At 36.4% G+C, this 22,238-nt stretch overlaps 1 protein-coding gene across 4 annotated transcripts in view; it reads left to right on the top strand.

Moving 5' to 3' along the window:
- Positions 1-22,238, top strand: part of LOC109071881 (zinc finger protein ZFPM2-like) — a 143,489-nt gene that overhangs the window by 89,859 nt on the left and 31,392 nt on the right. The window lies entirely within an intron of this gene.

Raw genomic sequence — 22,238 nt, 5'->3', positions numbered from 1 at the left:
TTTATCTGCCCCGTACCAAACACACCAGCACCGCACACTTCCGCTGTCTGCATGTCTTTTCTTTCTTTCCTTTTGACCCGAGTGTATGTTTGTGTGTGTGTGTGTGTGTGTGTACAGCTAATGCTCAAAGATGTTTGGTGTGGCTTCAGTTCCCATGTCTCTATGTCCATCTATTAGCAGTGTGATTTGTAATGTAAGGTCGTGAGGTCACAGGTCATTGTGGTTTTGCTATGACAAATGTCATTTGCTGACATTTGCTTTGTTGACATTATTTTTCGTGTTTGCAAATGAATTTCAACAGCGGATGGCCCAAAGGCGTCAGTGATTCACGCGTGTTTCTTCAAGCATCATTAAGATCTAATAACCCATCCATGCTGTCTAAACACAATATGAGTGAGAATACACAATTACAACTCTTAGTATTCCACCAGAATACTATAATTTCAACAGTTATTATTACTGTAAAATCTGAATAAAATCTGAATAAATTCCATTGGAATACGTGCCTGTGGTGACATTTCTGCAAAACGATATTACATTGCTTCTTGCATGTTTTGCATCAATTTCAAAGTGAAATATCCAGTGAGTGGCACTAAAAAAAACTGTTCAATTTTATTAAAAACAGGTGTTTTAATTACGTTTTATATTACAGGAGTTTTTGTTAAGAATCACCTCTACCTAAACCCAGCATAAACCCAACCAACAGTGTTACCAAAAGCAAACCTGGGGTAAAAATGGATTTGATAAAGCAATCATGCCATTTTAGTTTTTCACAAGATTCATACCCGATACACCGCATCATAAGTGCTGTGCTGTACCAGGTGGGCTGCCGAGCAAGTTTACTATGTCGGAAAAACAATGCATATGTAGCTGGTTTTGTGATGCAAACATCAAAATGTATTACAAATAATGCACTATGGTAAAACTGTTTTGAGTTCATAATGTGCTATGCAAGAAACTACTCAAAAATACGTTTATTAATAGATAATAATTTGTGTCAACAGGAATAAAAGTTGTTAGTGTTTTACCACCGTTAGTGTTCATTTCAGCTGGAAACTGTATGTATAGGTTTGTTTTTGGAGCTTTGTAAAAATGTAGATTATAATTTACAATGAAATTGTCATTCCAATTTCATGTTTTGATGATGTGATAGTAGCTAATAGCACATGAACACAGTTTTACTGTAGAAACAACTATATTGTCTGAGGAAAATGTGTCACTTTGTAAACTGTTTTGGGTTTTTGCATGAGCATTGCTGCATGGTTGCTAGGGTTGTTGGTTGTGGGGTTGTTGTTGGTGGTTGTCAGGGGCTTGCCGGGTAGTTGCTAGAGTTTTGTTTGTGGTCACTATTTTGGCTTGATTCCATCAGTGTTTCAACAGATTTTCTTCTTGTCCAGTAAGTCTCTCAACAACTTTTCTTAACAAGGTAATTGCTATTAGCTGAGGTGTTAGCAAGGTAATTTGGCTAATTTCAGTCATTAGAATAGCAAGCAGTCGCTATTGTATTTTAGCAGAAACTGTGGTGTCCATTATACATTTTTGTAAAAGAAGCATGCTGACATGACCATTTAAATTGTTGATCTTTATGAACGCATGCTTTGATGGCTATATTCCACTGAGGTGCACGAATAAACAAGTAAATAAGCAAAGTACAAGGATTCCAGAGCGAGAGCTCTCATGTAGCCGAATGTTTTTCAGATGATTATGACTGAAACAGACTTTCTTCCCCCTCAAAGTGAATACGAGGCAGATATGGGATTTTTCGTTTCCCAGCTCTCATCTTCTAATCACTGCACTGCACTGTGGGGCTGATCCTCTTTACCAGCGCCTTCATTTGTGCACTTTATCAGCAAATCATTAAAGTTTTGATAAGCTGTTAAAGAAGATTATGCAGTTCTTTTAAAATCGTCTAATCTTTTTGCCAGGAGACTGAATATGGGAAACAAAAAGACTAATAACAGGATTTCTGGAGTGTTTTGTTAAGTCTATAATTTCTTCTCTGCCTTCATATTTATTAGCGAAAGGGAACGACTCCACTGCGAGGTCACCGATTCATCTTTGCTGGCCTGTATTTTAGAAAACGCATAGATACGGTTTTGGATGCTGATTGGTCTGATTGGATATTTAAATGTAAATGCATGCTCATTTTATTCTGTCATTACATTAATGTCATTATTAATGTTACGTTAATATTATTTTTCATATTAGCATTAGCACTACAATTGTGATGATGCCTTAATTCACTAGTAACATTTAAGATTAATTAAATTATTTATTTATTTAAGAAAATAAAATTTTAATATCAGCCATTTATTATTCAGACAATTATTGTCATATTTGGCCATTTATTCGTTCACTATATGCACTTTTTGTAAGTGTTTGCCAAACATAATAATGGATAAAATAAATAAATATGTACATTAAAACGATGAATAAAAATGAGACTCTGAGGAAGAAAATAATGCACATTTTTCCTGTTGTCTGACATACTTGTTTAGGATACAGCAGAGATTTATTGACATTTTATTGCGAATAGTTGCATCAGCGCTCTCTCAAGGCCTTGAACGTTCACAGTCCAGTCCCTGTACATAAAATCACCCTCACTGCGCTAAAACACTTTCTATGAACAGACACACATGAAGATGGGCATTGTGTGTTTGCTCCAGTAATAAATGCATCCCACAATCCTGTACAGTTTAATCTGTTATATTCAGGCCTGTGTATGATTCCCTGCGGGCGGCTCTGAGCGACCAATGGAGGACTCACTAAAAATAGCACAGCAAGAATAATCAGGAAAACTAGGAACAACAAACCTGTAAAAAAACACTTGTCTTATTATCTTCCATCTTTTTAGCCTTATCTTCCATTTTTCCTCTGTATTTCTTGGTTTTGGCTCAAATTAAATATGTTTATTGTCGTTTCTGAATATAGATGCTTCGGATTGTCCTGTGTAAGAAGAGTTTTTCCTCTTCAGTGTATTATTGTGGAATCATCTACTTTAGGTAAACCCGCCTCTAAGCAGCATGAAAGAACAAAGTGAACTGTGATTGGTTGATTTACATGTCAGTCAGATGTTCTTGGCCAGGTATATGGTGAGAGTTGAAAGTCTAGCTCTTCATGACTAAATTGACTGAGGCAGCTTTGGATTGTCACAAATCCGACACTTATTTTGTCTTAAAGCCAATTTCTTATTTATGTAACCTAGTTGTGTTGTTTTTCTAAGACGTTTATGTGCCTGTCAGACACTCAAAATCAAATTTATTCTTTTGAAATTTGGGCAGCAGACAGTTGAGCTCTTGTGCTTTTGGACAGCAGATATTCTGCTCTAGTATGTCTGATTATTTAAAGGTCACCTAAATTTTTCCTCTAAGCCTCTTAGAAGCAGGAACAGTCAGATAGAGCGTGTCAGAGGAGTCGAGGGGGAAATTTGGCCATTGTGCGTGTGGAAATTGACCAGTGTAACAAGAGCGTTTGACATAAGCTCATAGACGGCAGTACTGGACTAATTCACTGTCTTTGCGCAGCTCATATTCTGTAATTCCTCTCCATCTGATTCTCCTCCACACATCTCTATTGTGCATTTGCTGTGACAGAGTCAAAGCAGAGACATGTTACCTTGACCTCCTGCCTTTTCTTTTCATAATCTTCTGTCTCTCATCTTCTATCTGTGTATATAGGCACTAAGGATGTGTCATAAAGAACTGAACAAATGTTCACTTAACAAATCCTGTTGTTCAGTGATTCCATTAATTCTTTAATGATTCAAATGATTCTTTCAATACACTGAAGAAGGACCCCCTCCAAATAATTAGTCCTAATTATATATTAGGTTAATAAACTATTGGCAAAACCATTGTTGTTTTGTTTTGTTTTGTTTTGTTTTGTTTTGTTTTGTTTTGTTTTGTTTTGTTTTGTTTTGTTTTGTTTTGTTTTGTTTTGTTTTGTTTTGGACGATTTGTTTGATTTTTTTTCCCCCCAGCTATTTTGTTTCCATAACATCCAATTATAATATATATATCCATATACTGTATCTCCTGCACTTAAATATCTCAAATATGTCCACAGTATACAATCAGAATTTTGAACCTGACTTTATCTAGTGTTTAGATTTCTGTTCTGGAAGTGTATGCAAATATGTACATATTTAATTAGATAATGCTCAGTTTGCATATTTAAACAACATTTCAGAAAATGTGTAATAGTACTGTGAATCATCAATCAACTATGGAAGTATGGTGATTTGTAATAGTGAAATTTTTCACCCTATTCACCTGTGGTGTCTTGCCTCAAAAATACTAAACAAAAGTCATTAAACTGCATTTGGAACTAATTGGTCAATCTTTTTGACCGGCTCATTAAAAAAAGACCAGCTCATAAGAGTCATTTTTCATCCATTTCAGCCTATATCAGAATGTGTATAGTGTTTGTCATTGCATATAATGAGTCTTTTTTTATTAATTATTGGCACCAAGTTTTACCTCGTAACATTCGGATGTAACTCACAGTTAAATATGATTTATTTTGCAGTGGTGCTATAGATTCAATATCAATGCAGAAAACGCTAAGAAGCGCCATCAGAACCAAATGTCATGCAAATGATTTGGTTGCCATATATTTTTGGAACTGGTTCTGAATACAAACCCATTCTCGATTCCCAGCTCTAATAGGCACCAAAGTGTTTCATCACTGTACAAACCGAACCTTCAAACGTATATTTATCTCCATTTGTGTGCACATCTTTGTGTAAGCGCAGTGCTGGGTGAGGGGTTTCACGCTGACAATAAAGCGCTAGAAGACGGACACATGCCAGCTGAGTTTGGAACGACACAAAAGACAAACGCTGTTGTGTTTTAAACTGTTAAGGCCATTAAATTGTTTTCATTTCATCTTCCCCTTTGAAAGGCATGGAGGCAAAGCGCACGGAGGTGCCAGGGTTATTATCTCTTATCGTTGAACAGCGGAAAATACTGCGAAGCATAATAACCAAACAACTGCACACAATGTAAAATTTCATTATCAGGGTGTTAAAACTGGGTTGTACCCTGAAGGGGTCCCCACCACAGCTCTGAGCGCCAGCGTAATTATGTTTAATTAAAATACAACAGAGATCAACAGAATCATTTTCATTAGGAAATTATTAATGATTCTACCGTAACAATAATTGATTGCAGTGAGACGGGCTGCAAGAACAGACGGTCAGACAGAGGGAGAGATGGGAGAGTTGCATAATTTTAAGTTGAGAGCAGCACACACACATATAAACACACACACATTTATTGGACATAAAGTACTAAAACAAGACTGTGTCATTGAACTGAGACAAGAGGCTATAACAAAAGGAATCATGTTGAACATTGCCACAATATATTTGATGAACTTTAACATTTTATGACTAGTAATGGGAGGACTGAGAGTTAAAATAACCTCAACTAGCTCTAGCCTTTTACCGTGTTCATGTACCAATTGAATTTAACACTGATGCTGTGATAGTAAATGTCCAAAAAACATGATATTGCTATGGTAAATGTCCAAAAAAACGTGGCATTACCATGGCCAAATATATACTTATATATATATATAAACACACTATATATAAAAATATATATTATTACTATTATGCAAATAAATTATTATTTTAAAAAAAAACAGTATTTCATGGTACTGTAACTGTACATATTCAGAAAGCATGGAACTAGTATGGCATTACAATGGTGTATGTTCAAAAAACATATTATGGTATTATTAAGGTACATACTAAAAAAACATAATATCACGGTAAATTTAAGCAGAAGGCTTTAGTGAGACTGCTGTGTTTCACTATGCATAATTTGTCAGTATGTACAGTTTTAGTAGTGCTGTGTGTGTGTGTGTGTGTGTGGATCACAGCCTCCTGCTGCTACTATTAATTATGATTCAATTGTGTAGCTCTGGAGCTGCTAAGAGTGATGTTCAACTCCCCCGTGGCATTTCTAATCAGCTCATGAAGTACCTGCACCTGGATTGAGTGTGTGTGTGTGTGTGTGTGTGTGTGTTTCAAGAGTGCACACACTCCTCCTCTCTTGTAAGAGTGTGTGTGGGCTTGATGATTTAACCTGCATAATTGTATAATCGATGTTGAGAAATGCCTGTGCATCGATTTCCAGAGGCCAGACAGATCTCAGTGTCACTGTGAGAGCTGAGCTTTAACACACTGTAGCTGAGCCTTCAATACAGACACACACAGACATAGTAAACACTCCACTTCCTGTATCCCACAATACATCAGCAGATTATGGCAAAGCATGTTATGCTTAAATAATATAGACTTTAAACATGCTGTAGTGCATATCCTGGCCATATTTCACCCAAAAAAATAAAAATAAATAATATTAAAAAAATCTTATAGAGGTCCTATTATGCTCTTTTACAAAGTTGATTTTGTTTTGGCGGTGTACTAGGACAGGTTCTCATACTAGGTTGTTCGAAAAACACATTATTTTTCACATATTTTACATTATTACAACACCTTGAATAGTTTCTGTATCAAATGAAGGCCCGTCTTCTGAAATACAAAATGTGCTGTGATTGGTTTGCTAGAACAGTGTGTGTTGTGATTAGCACCACTCGGCACCTGGTTGGAAAATGTCATGAATCAAAATCTAATCAATTTGAGCACAATTTAAACCCGGATGATTGTAACAGCTCAGTTTGTCTGCCTTGGGAAAGCTAGCGTGTCTCAGACGTAGTGATAACACCCGTTGCCTTCTTTAGTGCAGCTCAACCAGGTCTCGTCCCATTCGTCGATATTTATGATATCACAAATCCCGGAAAATATGCGTTGTAGTCCAAACGAGTCGTTTGTTGTAGTTTTTGAAAAGTGGTTTCTGTTAAAAAAAACAAATCTCCTTTAGAAGAGGACTTTGAGCTTTGTAACTTTGCAGATCTTTTTTATGCTGAAACAGCATAAAAGTTGAAAAAGTGAAAAAGCATAATAGGACCCCTTTAAATAATTACATAATAAATAAATATTAATAAGTATACTATAAAAATAAACATAACATATAATAAAATATAAATGAATATAATATTATGTATAGATAGATGTACTGAATCTAGCAATTGGGTTAAAAAAAAAAAAAACCTTTTTAAGAGTGTACATAAGTAGATGTTTTGGTAGTATTTTTGTTAAAAATAATTACAAATATTTTTTATTACATTATTTGCTGTAATAAGTAAAATAATAAAAATAAAGTAATAAAAACATAAACATCCATATGCATTGCATTAATCAGATTTTGTGGATAAATGTCATGAAAAATAATGACAATTTATTTAAATTTTGTTAATATAATAAAATATACATTTATGTATATTCTTATTTTCATTTTGAGTTGGGGGTGAAATATGACCCCCATCCATTCAACCTCACACCCTCCCTCCAAAATGATTGACAGGTCGATAACAGTCTCTGATTTGCTAGAAAAGCGCGGGCCGGTCCCCTGGCTCTCGTTTGGCTGTTTCCAGATCCTGCGGCTGTCACAGAGACAGGTGTGATTTCTCAGGACACATATTTCCTTGATATTCAGTGCATGTGAGATGATGGTGCCACAAAGCTCAGTAAAATAGATGTCTACAGTAGGAAGAGCAGCTATATTTTCATGTTTATTTCTTCTTTGTGTACAGTGGGGTGACAATCCTTATTTTGTGTGTTGTGATTCTTCACACTCTATCTATATGTACCGTGATGCTCATTTCCAGTTTCTTAATCGGTAAAATCCACCCACGCCATGGCTATTTTTTCCATCTGCAGACATTTTTCACCATGTTTAAGCACATTATTGTGATTATCTATATCTTGCGCCTTTGGACATCAGCATAAGTGGATTTAGAGGCTTTCCTGTGCGTTGATTTTAAGTTTGGGCTCGAGTCTCTTTAAACACGGGCAAAATGGAGCACTTATCACCAAACGATTAAGAAGCGAAAGCTAATGTGATTATGAATATCATCATATGTTCCTACAGTATAATCAACAAGGAGCACTTGAAAAAGAGTCGTTGACATATCTGTGAGTGTTTAACTACTGTACATAATAACTGAATGGAAAATTACTCTCCTGAAAGAGACTATATATTCTTTTTGTCTTTATAAGCTCTTGAACCCTCCGAAGTCTCAGAAACCAATTGAATAAATTGACCATTTCATTTTATTCTTAAAAGAAAGAAAGGTTTGGTCTTATAGTAACAATTATAATAACAAAAACAATATGAAACATTCACAATCTATTTTACTCATTTAATCTGACTTTTCCAAGTGAAATCAGATAATGAACCAGTAATAATTGGAGGGCAGGACTTGATTGGATCATGAATAGATTTCATTGTCAAACAGCTTGTTTGATAAAAATGGTTTCGATCTGTAGAAAGAGAGATTTGATTTGAGGATGAATAGTGAAACACATCTCAGTTAAAGTCATCTGGAGTTCAAGTTTGGAAGAAGACAGCAAGAGAGAGAGAGTAAATGGATCTGAAACCATCAGGCAGGTCACCAGCCGCCCACTGAGTGAGGATAGATGGCGGTCCAGTCATGATGTCTCCTCGGCCGCAGGGCTGCACTCTTTATGCAGCATAAAATTACTGTCAGCCCGCATCTATACCTCCTCCAAGAGGTCACTAATGCCACATGCACCTTACATACACGCATTTACTGTATACAATTTACTGTACACACTTCATCACTCGCTCTGACATTAAAGGGATAATTCACCCAAAAATGAAATTCTGTTACCCTTCACTCACCCTCAAGTCACTCTAACCAAAATAAAGAAAAATCAATAAAAGTAAATGGGGATGACATCCATGGTTGCCATTCACTGTCAGTATACCATTAAGATCTGATATCACAAATCCATTTGTCTGTTCAACTCATCCAACGCAATACCTAGGTTCTGAGACTTTTGTTTCTTTGTTTTTTTTAATTGCACATCATATCATCAAAGATATGCAAAAATTCTTTATGAGTTATGAGTGATTCTGAGTTGTTTAGGATAAATGTTGACCTGGTGATGTAGTTGAAATACTGAAATAATTGATGGTATACTGTTTTTCAGTATTTTGATGTTAGCTTCTTGATATTTATGTATTTGTTCTAAAATAGCATTAATGATGTCATATTTTCAACTTATTATTTTTCACTTCATTTAATCAAGCCATTTTACTAATTATACTAATATTCCCAAATTGTACAATATGTAGTAATATTTACCATGTATTTATCATATGTATTGTACATAAATAAAATGACAAAGGGCTTTTTTTTTCAGTCATTCAGACTGGTTTAGTGAGCTGAGTTGATTGATTCAATACAAAAAAAGATCTGACTCAAAACAATGAATAATATCAAAATCAGACACATTATTTTGCTCATAAAGTGATTTAAATTTGGATTTTGTTACAATAAATGACCCAACCCTAGTAATAGTCAAAATTATTGTGGAGTATGTTGTGTGGGTATGTTTGTCTGTCTTTCTCACATTCATCCTTTAAACCATAACCATGCCTTCTGACCACTTCATAACTACCGCTTACTCTGCTTAACCACCTCTTTCTGCTCTGTTCCTGAGCACTGCAGAGAGAGAGGGGGGGGGGGGGGTGATGGTAGCGCCATCTGTCCAGTCTCTGTGGGTATTGTCATAAAGAGAGCCTACTGTAATGTTGTCATCATCCTTACATGGCAGAGGTCATTACCATTTATAGAGACACATGAAACTTTATGGCAGATGAACTTATGCTGTCATGATGTGAAAAACAATGAAACAGGATCTGAACAAAAGCCGCACAATGAACTTGCATGACCCGTCACATAAATTAAAGGCACGCTATTTAACTTTTGGCATTCTAGCAGTTAACAAACAAAACTGTATAAATCTTGAGGAAAAACAATGTAGCCGGAGCTGATTCTGTGTGTTTATGGATATGACGAGTCACATGGGTACTGTACTGGGCTACATCGCAGCAGTTGTCGCCCAGACAGGTCTAAAATACTCAGAATATAGAAGTACTTATTATAGGCATATACAGTAGTGATTCAGGATTAGACATAAACACAGTTTTGGAAGATGGATTCATGACGTACTTGCTAAGTGTATAGGCCTACATTTTGTAAATTCTAAAAAAGTTACATACTGTAGTGTACCTTTAAGAAAAGTGCATTTTTGAAAGGCACTGTAGAGGTGAGTTTGTGAGTGTTTTCAGACTCAATGATTTTCCATTAAATTCCATGTATTTTGTGTGTGAAGATGTGTAAGAAAAGAGTTGGTTTAAAAAAAAAAAATACTAAATCAACAAAAAAATATTTCTGTGTTTTTTTTTTTTTTTTTTAAATAATAACACGGTAATATTTGTGGTTTTATTATCCACAGCAGTGTTTTTTTTTTTTTTTTTTTTTTTTTTTTTTTTTTTTTGATTAAAATGATTAGATTACTAAATCAACAGGAAATATTTCTGTATTTAAGTAAGATATTTAAGGTTTTATTATCCACAGCAGTATTAACTGCTGTAAGTATGAATTTTGCTGCCATCATTTTTGCATTTAATGCCACTTGTAGTGTAGAAATGACACAATTTGCCCTTTCACGTCTGTTTTTGTGGTGCCTTTCCACTCAGCATGATGATCAGTTGCTTGTTTTTAACCGCTCTCTGTGCGTGTTTATAAGTGAGGGTGATTTCTGGGTTCCGGTCGCCGCGAGGTTGCCTGCTTTTCACCCGAGTCAGGCTTTGGGTTGATTTAAAGGCTGTTAGGAATGGCAGCAAGAGGGAGAAGACAAAAAAAGACTCTCGACAAATCAACTCACGCCGATGCCTCTCAAGGTTTCAGCTGCAACCTATTCAGCAGGAGAAAAGAGAAAAATATATATACACTCTATCCTGTCAGGGGCTTTTGGCTTATCTTGAGTGACTGTCAAGGCTGGGAATATCAGGGAATGGACAGAAACATATAAAATTAATAAGCTCCTGGATGTTGTCGGAAGTTATGATGCTTCCATAAATCCTGGTTTGATCAGAGAGGACAAGGCTTAAAGCCGGAGCCATCTAACGCACACGGCGAGTGTTTTTGGGCCTGGCTTCTCATTCTGTCGCCGAGATAGAAGCCCTTAGCTGGCAAAATAAGATTTATCTTCCTTCCTCCCCCTTTCATGACTGACAAATCTGAGAAAGCCGGAGGCGACTCGGCAGCCATTACTACCTTTAATAAAGGGCATGGGCTCAGCAAGGTGAAACTTGGGCCAAAGGCAAAAAAAAATGCGCAGAAGAGAAAAGAAATTGGCCCTTACTTATCAGTTGTACGTCCCGTGTTGGGTGAAAGGTCGAAGAGCTTTTTGTTTGTTTGTTTGTTTCTTATAGCAAAAGGATGGATGCTATCTGTCCCCGCATCCAAACGGCAAAGCTTCCTGGAATGGTGCGGGTAATATTTCATGTCAAGAATTAGGCAAGTGAACCTCTGTGGGTTTTTTCAGTGGGTAGCAGAGAGAAACATTGATCATCGTCTCAGCAGCGAACAACGATGCGTTGGCTTTTTCAAGAGGATGTTCTGTGTGCAAGTGCATTCATTGCAGGGTAATTAAATGCTGAGGTTGTGTGTGTTTCATACAGCTTCAGAGTGTAAGAGGTTGTATCAGAAGGAAAAAGAGCATAACAATAACAATGCTTGCTGGACCAAATTAGAAAAACTGTGTTTCATTTTGAGGGGTTGTATTGAGAATATGTCATGCTTTCTGGGCATGTCAATACAAATACAACTGCAATGATTGCACAGAAGAAATAAAACAAAGAAATGCAATTCAAATCTAAATAAATGACTTTTATGATACATAAATATGTACTGAGGAATAATTTATTCAAGTTTCACTTCAGAAATCAATCTGATATGCTGATTTGCTGCTCATGTCTTATTATTATCAGTGTTGAAAACTTTGAAAACTGCTTAACACTTTTGTGAAAACCATGACACATCTTTTTTCTTTGATGAATAGAAAGTTCAAAAGAATAGCATTTATTGAATATAAAATAATTTGTGACATTATAAGTGTTTACTGTCGCTTGCTGAAAAAAAAGAAGAATAAAATCTTACACATCCCAATTTTTTTATTAACAATTTAAATATTCATTGTGAGATTTGCTAAGGATTACATTTAAAAGAGTTTATTGATTGATTGGCGTTTTAAAGATTAGCTAAATGTAATCTAAAGGTAAATAAGGGAAATAAGCACAATTAAATGTAATCTACACATTGTTCTTTCATGTGTATATTGTGTTTGTTGATAAATAATTTGGTTTGCCTAATTGTGTAGTATACTGTACTTTGATGCTTTGATGCACCTTGAGCATTTGAAAGCTATTATTTATTATTTAAAAGTTATTGTTATTGTAAGAAGGTTGAATGGCTTATGAGGAAGTGACCTGTTCCATGTGCTAACCTTTTTTAAAATATATTTTTCACAAATACTACAAAATTTATGTGTAAAACTTTTTTAATTAGCAAAAAATAAAAAAATAAATAAATCATAATTATGCACCTTCAACTGGGAGCTAGAGGAGATTTTCACAGCTTTAACTATCTTGACTAAAGGTCCTGTAAATACATTCTGTGAATAAGTGTTTTCTAGGAAATAATTGAATTGAGTGTTTGACGTCTGTGCTCTGGGTGCTTTACTGCTGGACTGGTTCTGAGCTGAAGTCTCTCAGATTATCCTGTGAATTGCTCTACCTGTGAAGTCTCCGGTTCGCCGATGGCTCTTCTGCATGAATTATTCAGATAGGCAGAATCCACACAAAATGCTCGTGAAGGAAGTGAATTCTGCTCACTGGTAAACAGATTTTAGCGATTTTCTGCTCCGAATCCCTTCTGAGTTGAGTTGTGCCTCGGTGCCAGCGACAGATAATTACATCACATCTCTTTTTCCTCTCCAGACCCCTTCAAACTTTCCCCTGAACCCATTGCAACCCCCCTCCCCCCATCACTTAGTCCGCATCCTGAATCATTTTTTATCACTCGCCCCTAGTCTCCAGTCATATCAGTGGTGAGAAAAAATAGTCCCCACATATAGAAATGACCACCCAAATACTGGATTGATTGATTGATTGATTCATTGATTCATTGATTCATTAATCGATTGATTCATTGATTGATTGATTTTTAAACAAAGTTGAGTAAATTATGACAATTATGACAATCTATCTATCTATCTATCTAGCTATCTATCTATCTCGCTGTCCATCAGAAATTTCATTTCAAAGCAGTCTGACTATCAAACACCAGTTAATTTGCTCAGTAATGTTTTGACTAGAATCCATAGGCTAGTGTTATTGTTCTCTCCCTCGTGATTAAAGCTACAACAAACATTTCTCACATGTCATAGCATTTGATAATACTTGCTTCTAATCGTCAGAGGACTCACACTACTCCTATTAGTGAACATTAGCCGTTTAAAGCTGTTTACACACTGCAATCAAGGCCATTGACCGCCTTTACCACTTCACAGATAAATAAAGCACAAAGTTTGTTTTCCTACTTTGTTTTGAGCTCCTTCGGTGCAGAGGAGAGGCCAAAACCCCAAAGGCGGAGGCAGGAAATGCTCCTGTACCGCGGCTTTGTCATCACGCTTGAAGAATTTCTGTTTAATGTACTGTAATGTGGAATTCAGCAGGGACCAGTTTAATTGAGTTTTACACAAACCAGTTGGGAGCGGCGCTGGAAGCTAGGTGATGTTGAGGTTCTTAATCTGTCTCTCCGTAGAGGGTTGTTGACGAAGTGGTTCTCTCTCTTTGTGCGGGGAAAAAAGAGGAAGCCTAGGAAATGATACATCCGTGGATAAAACCAATTGGCAACCCTCAAAGGGAACGAGGTTGATAAGACAAATCCAGTACTTGTAGAGAAATAAAAGAATCCAACTGTTCATTAAAGGCGGAAACAAAACAGGCGATTGAGAAGGCAGGCCGGCCGGTCGAAAGAGAGAGAGGCAGGCAAACAGACATGGCTCCTATCAGAGGAAAGGATTGGAAAATAATCAAGGATTTGTGAGCTGAATTAATAACCAGACAAATACAGATTTTTTTTTTTTTCCCTGCTTTCGCAAAATTAGAAAGGATGGACCACAATTATCTAGCACAGGACGCTGTTTAGCTGCACTTCCTCCTAATTATGAAAGATAACTCAAATCTAGAGCTTCAGATGTTTCATAAAAGCACTCGGAGAGTCAAACTTGCTGCCAAGACTTCAATGTGCCCATAGGAAAGAAAAATCACAAAGGAGATCTCTTTAATAACTCAATTGTTTCTCCTAGACAGTGAAGAGATTAAATGGTGGGCAAATGGAGACTTCTTCAGAAGTCTGAGGCTTAATCTTCTCCGATTTTTTTTTTCTCTTGATTATATAACATCTGCCTGTCTTTCTCTGGATCAGAAATTACCTTTCAGGAAAAATTCTCAAATAAGATTACTTTTCCTAGACAGTGATGAGATTTAATGGAGAGCAGATGGGAATTTCTTCAAAATCCAGATGTTTCTCCTGAGAAAAAGATCTCATCACATGTGTCTCCTTCAGAGTTTCTAATAAGGTCAACAAAGTTTCACAATCAACACAAAAATGCCTTTCAAATGTTAAATTGGGATTTAAGTATCTTGTAGGAAAGAAAAATCACACAAGAGATCTTTTTAATATCTAAATTGTTTTTCCCAGACAGTGATGCGATTACATGGGGAGCAGAAGGAGGCTTCTTTAAAAGTCTTTCCTTAGAAAAAAACTCCAGTAATCTCACATACGTCTCCTCTAGAGTTTCTAATAAGGTCAGCAGTGTGATGAATTGGCATTCGGGTATCTTATAGGGGGAAAATGTTGCTCATACATTGCAATGAAATTAAATTGGGACTTTTGCTTCAAAAAAAGCTTCATAGTTGTTTCTTCAGAGAAGAAAAGACCCTGGTAATCTCACATGTGTCTCTTCTAGAGTTTCTAATAAGGTCAACAATGTCATTTAAATGATGAATTGGGATTTGAGTATCTTGAAAAATCTCACATTAGATCTTTTTTGATGTTTCAGTTGTTCCTTCTCCACTGCAATGAGATCAAATTGAGACTTTAGATGTTTCACCTGAGAAAATAAAGACCCCAGTAATCTCACATGTATTTCCTGTAGAGTTTCTAATACAGTAAAGTCAACAAAGTCTTGCAAGCAATGCAAAAATGTCTATAAATGATACACTGGTATTTGAGAATCTTATAGGACAGAAAAACACACGAGATCTTTTTAATATCTAAGGAGTTTTTCCTAGGACTTCTTCAAAACCTAGATGTTTCTCCTGAGAACAGGATTTTAGTAATATGACATGCAACTCCTCTAGAGTATATAATATGGTCCACAATGTTATTTGAATGACAAATTTGCATTTGAGTATCTTGAAAAATCCCTCATTACATCTTTTTGATATCTAAGTTGTTGCTCCTACACTGGAGTGAGATTAAACTGAGACTTCTTCTGAGATAAAAACTCTAGTAATCTCACACAAGTCTCCTCTTAACATCTCAATAATATCTCAAACTGTGCTCAGATTTGCCAAGATACCAAAATCTGCAGTTAGAATTCAGAAATTTTGATATGAACTCAATTATTTCTCATCATATTCTTTGGAGGGTCATCTTTTGTCTTATTTGTTTCTGAAAAAATGTTTGTGATGTTGCATAAATGGGATCTCCTGGACTATGAAAAAGCAACCTCTGAACAATTGAATTTTCCATTGGGTATTAACATAACACATGTGAATCTAAAAAGCAATTCCAGAACATCTGAAGCATAAGCGAGCAAGGGTGTGTGACCGCAGTACTTCATCAACTGACCATAGCTGTGTAATGAGAGACCGTCCGGCTAACGGTGATATAAACACACACACACACACACACACACACAGAGGGCTCGGGAAAGGCAGGAGACGCTTGCTCGCCGTAATCAGTGCTTGTGTGATCTGCACGCTTTGACATTCCATGGCTGTTTTGTGTGAAATAAAGCCATTCATCAACACATCAATAAAAATATAGAGCAGATTATTATTGCGTTGGCCGCCCCATACAGCTTCAGTCGTAAATAATGGCCTGCTCGCCGCTGCTTATATTAATTAGAGGTAGAATGCAGATAATACGAAGGCTCTTTTATTGCGGCGAGCTGAATCAATTTTACAGTGTTATTCAGACTCACACAAGGTCAGGCAAAGTTGTTGAGACAAGATGTGTCCCTTGTAAAACAGCGTTTCTGTGATCAGCCTCTGCGCTCTGTGTTAAGGACAGATCGAGAGATTGAACACCATAACATCATGACATGCTCAATACTTTTGCACTGATAGTTGATGGGTATCGTGCATGCTTGCGTGTTTGTGTGTTACAGCAGAGGTTCTCAACTGACAGGTCGCAGATCAGACAGCAGGGATAAAAAATGCAACTATCCATATAACCCTTAAAAATTTGGATGGCAAAATGAATAGTTTAATTATATAATAGGTTAATAAAAAAATTAAGAAACGAAAACACTTTCTATAGCTTATGTTGTTCACGTCAAACTTGCATCAAGTCTTGCATCCTCAAAAATATAAATCAGTTTGTTAGCATGGATAATAATAGTTATTATATAAGTGCTAATTATATATTTTTTCAGTAAATAATTGGATTAATAAATAATAATAAAAAAATTAAAGCATTAAATTGATCAAAAAAAAGTGACAGTAAAGATATTTATAATGTTAGAAAAGATTTCTGTATCAAATATATGTTGTGCTTTTAAAATGTTCTATTCTTCAAAGAATCCTGAAAAATATGCATCATGGTTTCCATAATAATATTAAGCAGCACAACTGTTTTCAGTATTGATAATAATTGTCATGTGACACTAAATACTGGAGTAATGGCTGTTGATAATTGAGCTTTGCTTCACAGAAATAAATTAGATTTTAAAATATATCAAAATGAAAAGTTATTTTAAGTTGGAATAATATTTCACAATATAATTTTTACTGTATTTGTGATCAAATAAATGCACCCTTGGTGAGCATTCGAGAATTCATTTAAAAACATTAATAATATATTATTAAAATAATTTGAAAACATTTTTATAAAATAATGTAACAATTAATAATAAAATAATAATAAATACAAATTATTTTCAATATTGGATTGATTTTTTTAAGGACATTTTGTTTACTTATATATATACTTTGTGTTCGATTGATTTTCCAATGTACTTTAAAAACTCTGATCATAACCTGCCATTTGTCAGTCACATGTATTGCACAGAATGTAATCAAATGTTTCATTGTCCCTGATTATTGGCTTCTCACATCTACTTAATTTTACTTCTTTTTCTTGTCTTTTTGGCAATAGGCCAGAGGTTTAGAGAGCAAACCTGTGTGTTGAATCTTAATTTAAGCTGGATTTAACACGCTGTACTCTCTCTCTCTCTCCGGTAAAATCGTCAGATTAGATGACAATAGGACTATTCTACCATTCTGGAATACCTTTATAACTCTCCAGTTGCTTCTGAAAATAGGTTTAATATGGTTTTGACTGGTTCAGACGATAAATTCTACATTCTACAGATCATATTTTCTCATTTTCTTTTAAGATTTTGTTATTGATCAACCCAGCAGGGTTTTTCAGGATTGAAAACAACTGCTTTAAGAGATTCACTCTAGTGTTTCAGTGCAGTTGTCATTCATTTTAGCTTGTTTCAGAAATGAGTCAAAAACCCTCATTTGTCTGTTTGCCTTTAACAAATGACTTTATAATCTCATCAACAAACAGTGTTCATAATTATCACAATTAGCTCCTGGAGAACCCTTCAGTCTGTTATAATGAAATAATGATGTTCACCGCTAATTTTCTGCAGGATGGACCTATTGAAAGCCACCTGCAGATGCAGCTTCCTCTCTCTGCAGTAATTGGCAAAATTGTGGCATTCTCTGTCCGTGAATATCAGACTGACCTGCTGTTTCCTGTGAATATCTCCATCTCTCTCTCTCTCTGCGCACTGATCCGAGCGCTGACTCCTGTTAAATCTTGATTATGGATTGTGTGACATTGTAAATGACGGGAGGATCGGGTGGGATGTCTGGGATTAATCGGCGGGCACGGATGCAGATTCCGTCAGTAGACTCCATCTCGAGCTGAGAGGCTTCATTTGCACTCGGCCGCCCCCGTTGTGCATGCAAAGCAGATTTAGTGATAGGTAATCCATGTAAGGTTTTTAGCACAGCTTTTCAGAGGATTGGAGAAAAATTATGTACATGTTTTAGAGGAAGAGTTTGTCCAAAAATGAACATTCTGTCATTATTTACTCTTTTTTTTTTTTTTCTAAATCTGTAAGCTGTTATTTATTCAGGTGGATCACAAAAGAAGAATTTTTGAAGAATAGCAATGAGTTAATAGAGACTACAGGGAGATAAGCTCCAGAAATGACAAAAACAGTGTACTCCATACTACTTAAAGTCTTTTGCATGACATACCATGTTTTTGTGAGGACCAGGCCAAAATTTATGATTTGACTGAAAACCAATGTTTTCTAGGGTTCAGTGCTTTCAGACTTGAGCTGCATCGGTATGTTATTTGTGATTTTGAACACTGGTGAATGTGAATAACATTCAGAACTTCAGTGGAAGGAATACAAACCTAAATTTTGGTCTGTTCCTCACATAAACCAATTGAATGGCTTCAGAAAACGTACTATAGGCTATAGCACATGGGTTACATGGACTGATTTTATATATTTTTTTATGGTGTTTTTTTCTGTTAAGTGCAAAAAAGTTATGTGTTCCTCTAAAAAAATAACATCAAACAAGTTCAGAACGGGTGAGTAAATCAAAACAGTATTTCATTCTGAGATGAACTATCCCTTTAAGATGGTGACTACAGTGCCTAAAATGTTTCAAACAGTAGGAAAAACTGTCTCATTCTTTCCTCCTCCTTTCTTTCCGCCTTCAGAAGTGCCTCCAGCAGTCTCCATCTCCATCCCAGAGGACCTGAACTTTGCTAGAATATTCCGGAATATCACATTCTTCCCAGCTCTCTCCCTCCCCCTCCGCCTTGAAAAAGTTTGCAGCACCTGTCACCTGTCAAGCGTCCGGTTATTTTCTGTCGGTTTTATACTGCTCTTTCATATTATGGCTCATTAAAGCGCAGCGCGGTCCGCGGCCGTATTTACATAGGGCTGGCGGGAGAGTTTTAATTTGCGCTGGTACTGAGCATGACCGTAACTGAGGAGTGCAGTGCCACAAAATGACTTTTCTCACTTGACATCCCCCTTAGAAAACACCGAGCTGGGCTTAATTGCTTGAACAGGGCCACAAAAGATGGAGACGGAGCCCCTCGCCGGGGGACCCGGGGACCGCTGCCCGGCTCCTCATTGGTGCTGGGCGTTCTAGTGAGATATTATTTTACAGCATGTGACCATCCCATTAACCCTTTCAAAATGCTTCACATTTTCTTCAGCTGCATCTTTTTTTTTTTCCTGGATTCTTGGATGGTTTTCTGACCCAGCAGTTTTCTGCATTTCATGTTTCTTTGTTAGATGTGAAATGAAAGTTGTTTTAGTATTAATGCATGTTTTGTGCCACAATTGCATCATGAAATAATGGATCTACTTTAAGTATCAACTTATTGGTTTCTCATAAAATTCCTTAGGAAAAATTAAAAAGAAATTAACTGAGGCATTAAGTTGCAGTGGGCTAGATAAAACTATAAAATACATGTGAAATTCACTCTTAAAAATAAATGTGCTTCATGATGCCATAGAAGAACCTTTTTTGTCTAAATGATTCCATAAAGAACCTTTAACATCTGAAGAACCTTTCTGTTTGTGCAAAAGAAAGTTCTTCAGATTATAAAAAGGTAAGAAAGAGATGGTTCTTTGTGGAACTAAAAACTTCTATGGCATCGCTGTGAAGAAACTTTTAAGCACAGTGTTGCTATATATTTGAGGCATTGTTGGTATCTCGTCTAAAACTCTAGAGAAGACGTGAATCAGATTGCTAAAGTCTTTTTCTCATAAGAATATACTAGGAAGCAGGAAATATAAGCAAGTCTCAATTTGATTTCTTTTTAGTCTTATTGCTATTTAGGTGAAATTTTCAAGATACTAAAGAAATCTTCGTTTTAATTTTCCAAATGAATTACATTGTGGGGGGAAAAACTTTTAAAAAGTATCAGCTTAGTTCCTGATTTTTCTCCTAAAATTTCTTAAAAGGAATTAAAATACAAGTTGTGGCACACTGTGTGGTAAGAGTATGATAAATTTGGGGGGGGGGATTATGAAAAATATTTCATTGCGATCTCATCTTGCAAATGAGACATTCAGATCTCTTCTGAATCTCTAAGAATAGTCTGTTCAGGAGAAACATCTAAGAAATAGGAGACTTCAAGTCTCAAGTCACTACTGCATCGGGGAGATGATTTTCTGAGCTTTTTCTTTCCTATGACAATACATAGTGACAAAAAATGAGATCTCAGGTATGTTTCATTTCAGTATCAAGGATATTTCTCATAAAATTCAGCACTTTGCACCATTTGAGAATTTTCATCTCCTGTGGGTCAGAATGAAGTCCGTTTCTTTGTCCTTCTCTCTCCTTTGTTCACTGATGTAGTCAGTTTCTAGATCAGCAGTAGTTTGAGGTGCTTAGCCAAAATCTCTCTCTCTCTCTCTCTCTCTCTCTCTCTCTCTCTCTCTCTCTCTCTCTCTCTCTCTCTCTCTCACTCTCTGTGTTTCTCTGTCTCTCTCTCTTTCACACACACACACACACACACTTACACAGCTCTGAAATCAATCACCAGCAATGGGGTTTGGCTCTGATCTTGCTCATCATCCACGGACACACCAATGCACTCAGTACTATCAGCACCATGACTGCCGCGCTCAGAATGCGCTGTGGTTTTTTGGAAAGCATATTGCATCATTTCACCATCTGTCCTGGTGGAGGAGATGGCCGAGCCTGTTTACCGTCTGCTGCTTTTAGCGCACGCAGATCTGGAGTGTTCTTTCTGGACCAGATTTGCATGGAGTAGATCACAACAGAACCTACAGGGGGCGCCGTAGAGCACAAATATCAGCTGTGGTGGATTTAAGTGTCTTCACAGGCTGTAGTTCCCATTGATTTGATATTTTATTATTGGCTTTGGTGTACACATTTCTTTGGAGCATGGCAGTTCAAATGAAAAACATGCAAAAATATGTCATTAAAGTAAAATGGGTTGCGAACTGCAATTCATGTTTGACCTTCAAAATGTCAAATCCAAGGTATTGATATATAGCATGGAAATTAAGATGAGTGTGGCGACGTCCGGTTCCTCCGTATGGATGCTGGCTGCAGGTTCGGCTGGTCTTTGGCTGATGGAATAATACGGAGCAGATTGGTGGAGATCTGCAAGCCTTGTTGTTTGATCTTTCCTCTTCACGCCACGTTTGCTGGCGCTCACCGTCTCAGCCTCACCGCATGGCGCGAGCGGCACTGGCGTGGCCTCAACCTGCCTGCCAGCTTTCTTCCCCCTCCTCTCTCTCTCTCTTTCTCTCTTTCTCTCTCCATGCCAGACTTATTCCCTCATGGCTGTTCTTTACACATTTTGCGCCCCATTTTACAAGAGCTAAACTAGTGCAATCACAGGACGAATAGTTCAATATACATATGAATGGCCCATACGCTCATTTTCATGATGGACACAAAAGAACTCTAGTAGCGGTACATTCAATTCATCTGCTCAAGGCCAAAGCAGAGCGCACATACTCTGTGCAGAAAGACGGACATTCATGAATTGTGATGGCCAGACTAGAGATTCTCAGGAGAGTTTGGAAACCTTAGAACCCTCAAATGGCATCTTAAGTATCTTTTCATTTTTAATTTGACAATGTACAGTATGCTCACTTATTCCAGAGCATTCATCATTCTGTCTGTATTTAATGCGCAAGGACATTTTATTAAAGAAATGGTAATAATTCAACCATTAATCAAAATAAAATTCCTCTCTGGAACATGAAAAATGTTAAATAATGCATTAGTTGTTTTTTGCTCATGTGATTGCAATGAATGGAGACTGGAGCTTTCAGGCTTCAAAAAAGATGCAAATGCACCAGAAGCATCATAAAATGGTCTGTACGACCTGCACACTGTATTTAAAGTCTATAAAAGCTTTTTGCATCAAACAGTTCATTTTTCATTATTCACTGATAATTAGTGAGT

Source organism: Cyprinus carpio, chromosome B16, assembly GCF_018340385.1.
Source record: "Cyprinus carpio isolate SPL01 chromosome B16, ASM1834038v1, whole genome shotgun sequence".
Taxonomy (NCBI): Eukaryota; Metazoa; Chordata; class Actinopteri; order Cypriniformes; family Cyprinidae; genus Cyprinus; species Cyprinus carpio.
This window is presented reverse-complemented; position numbering and strand designations above follow the sequence as displayed.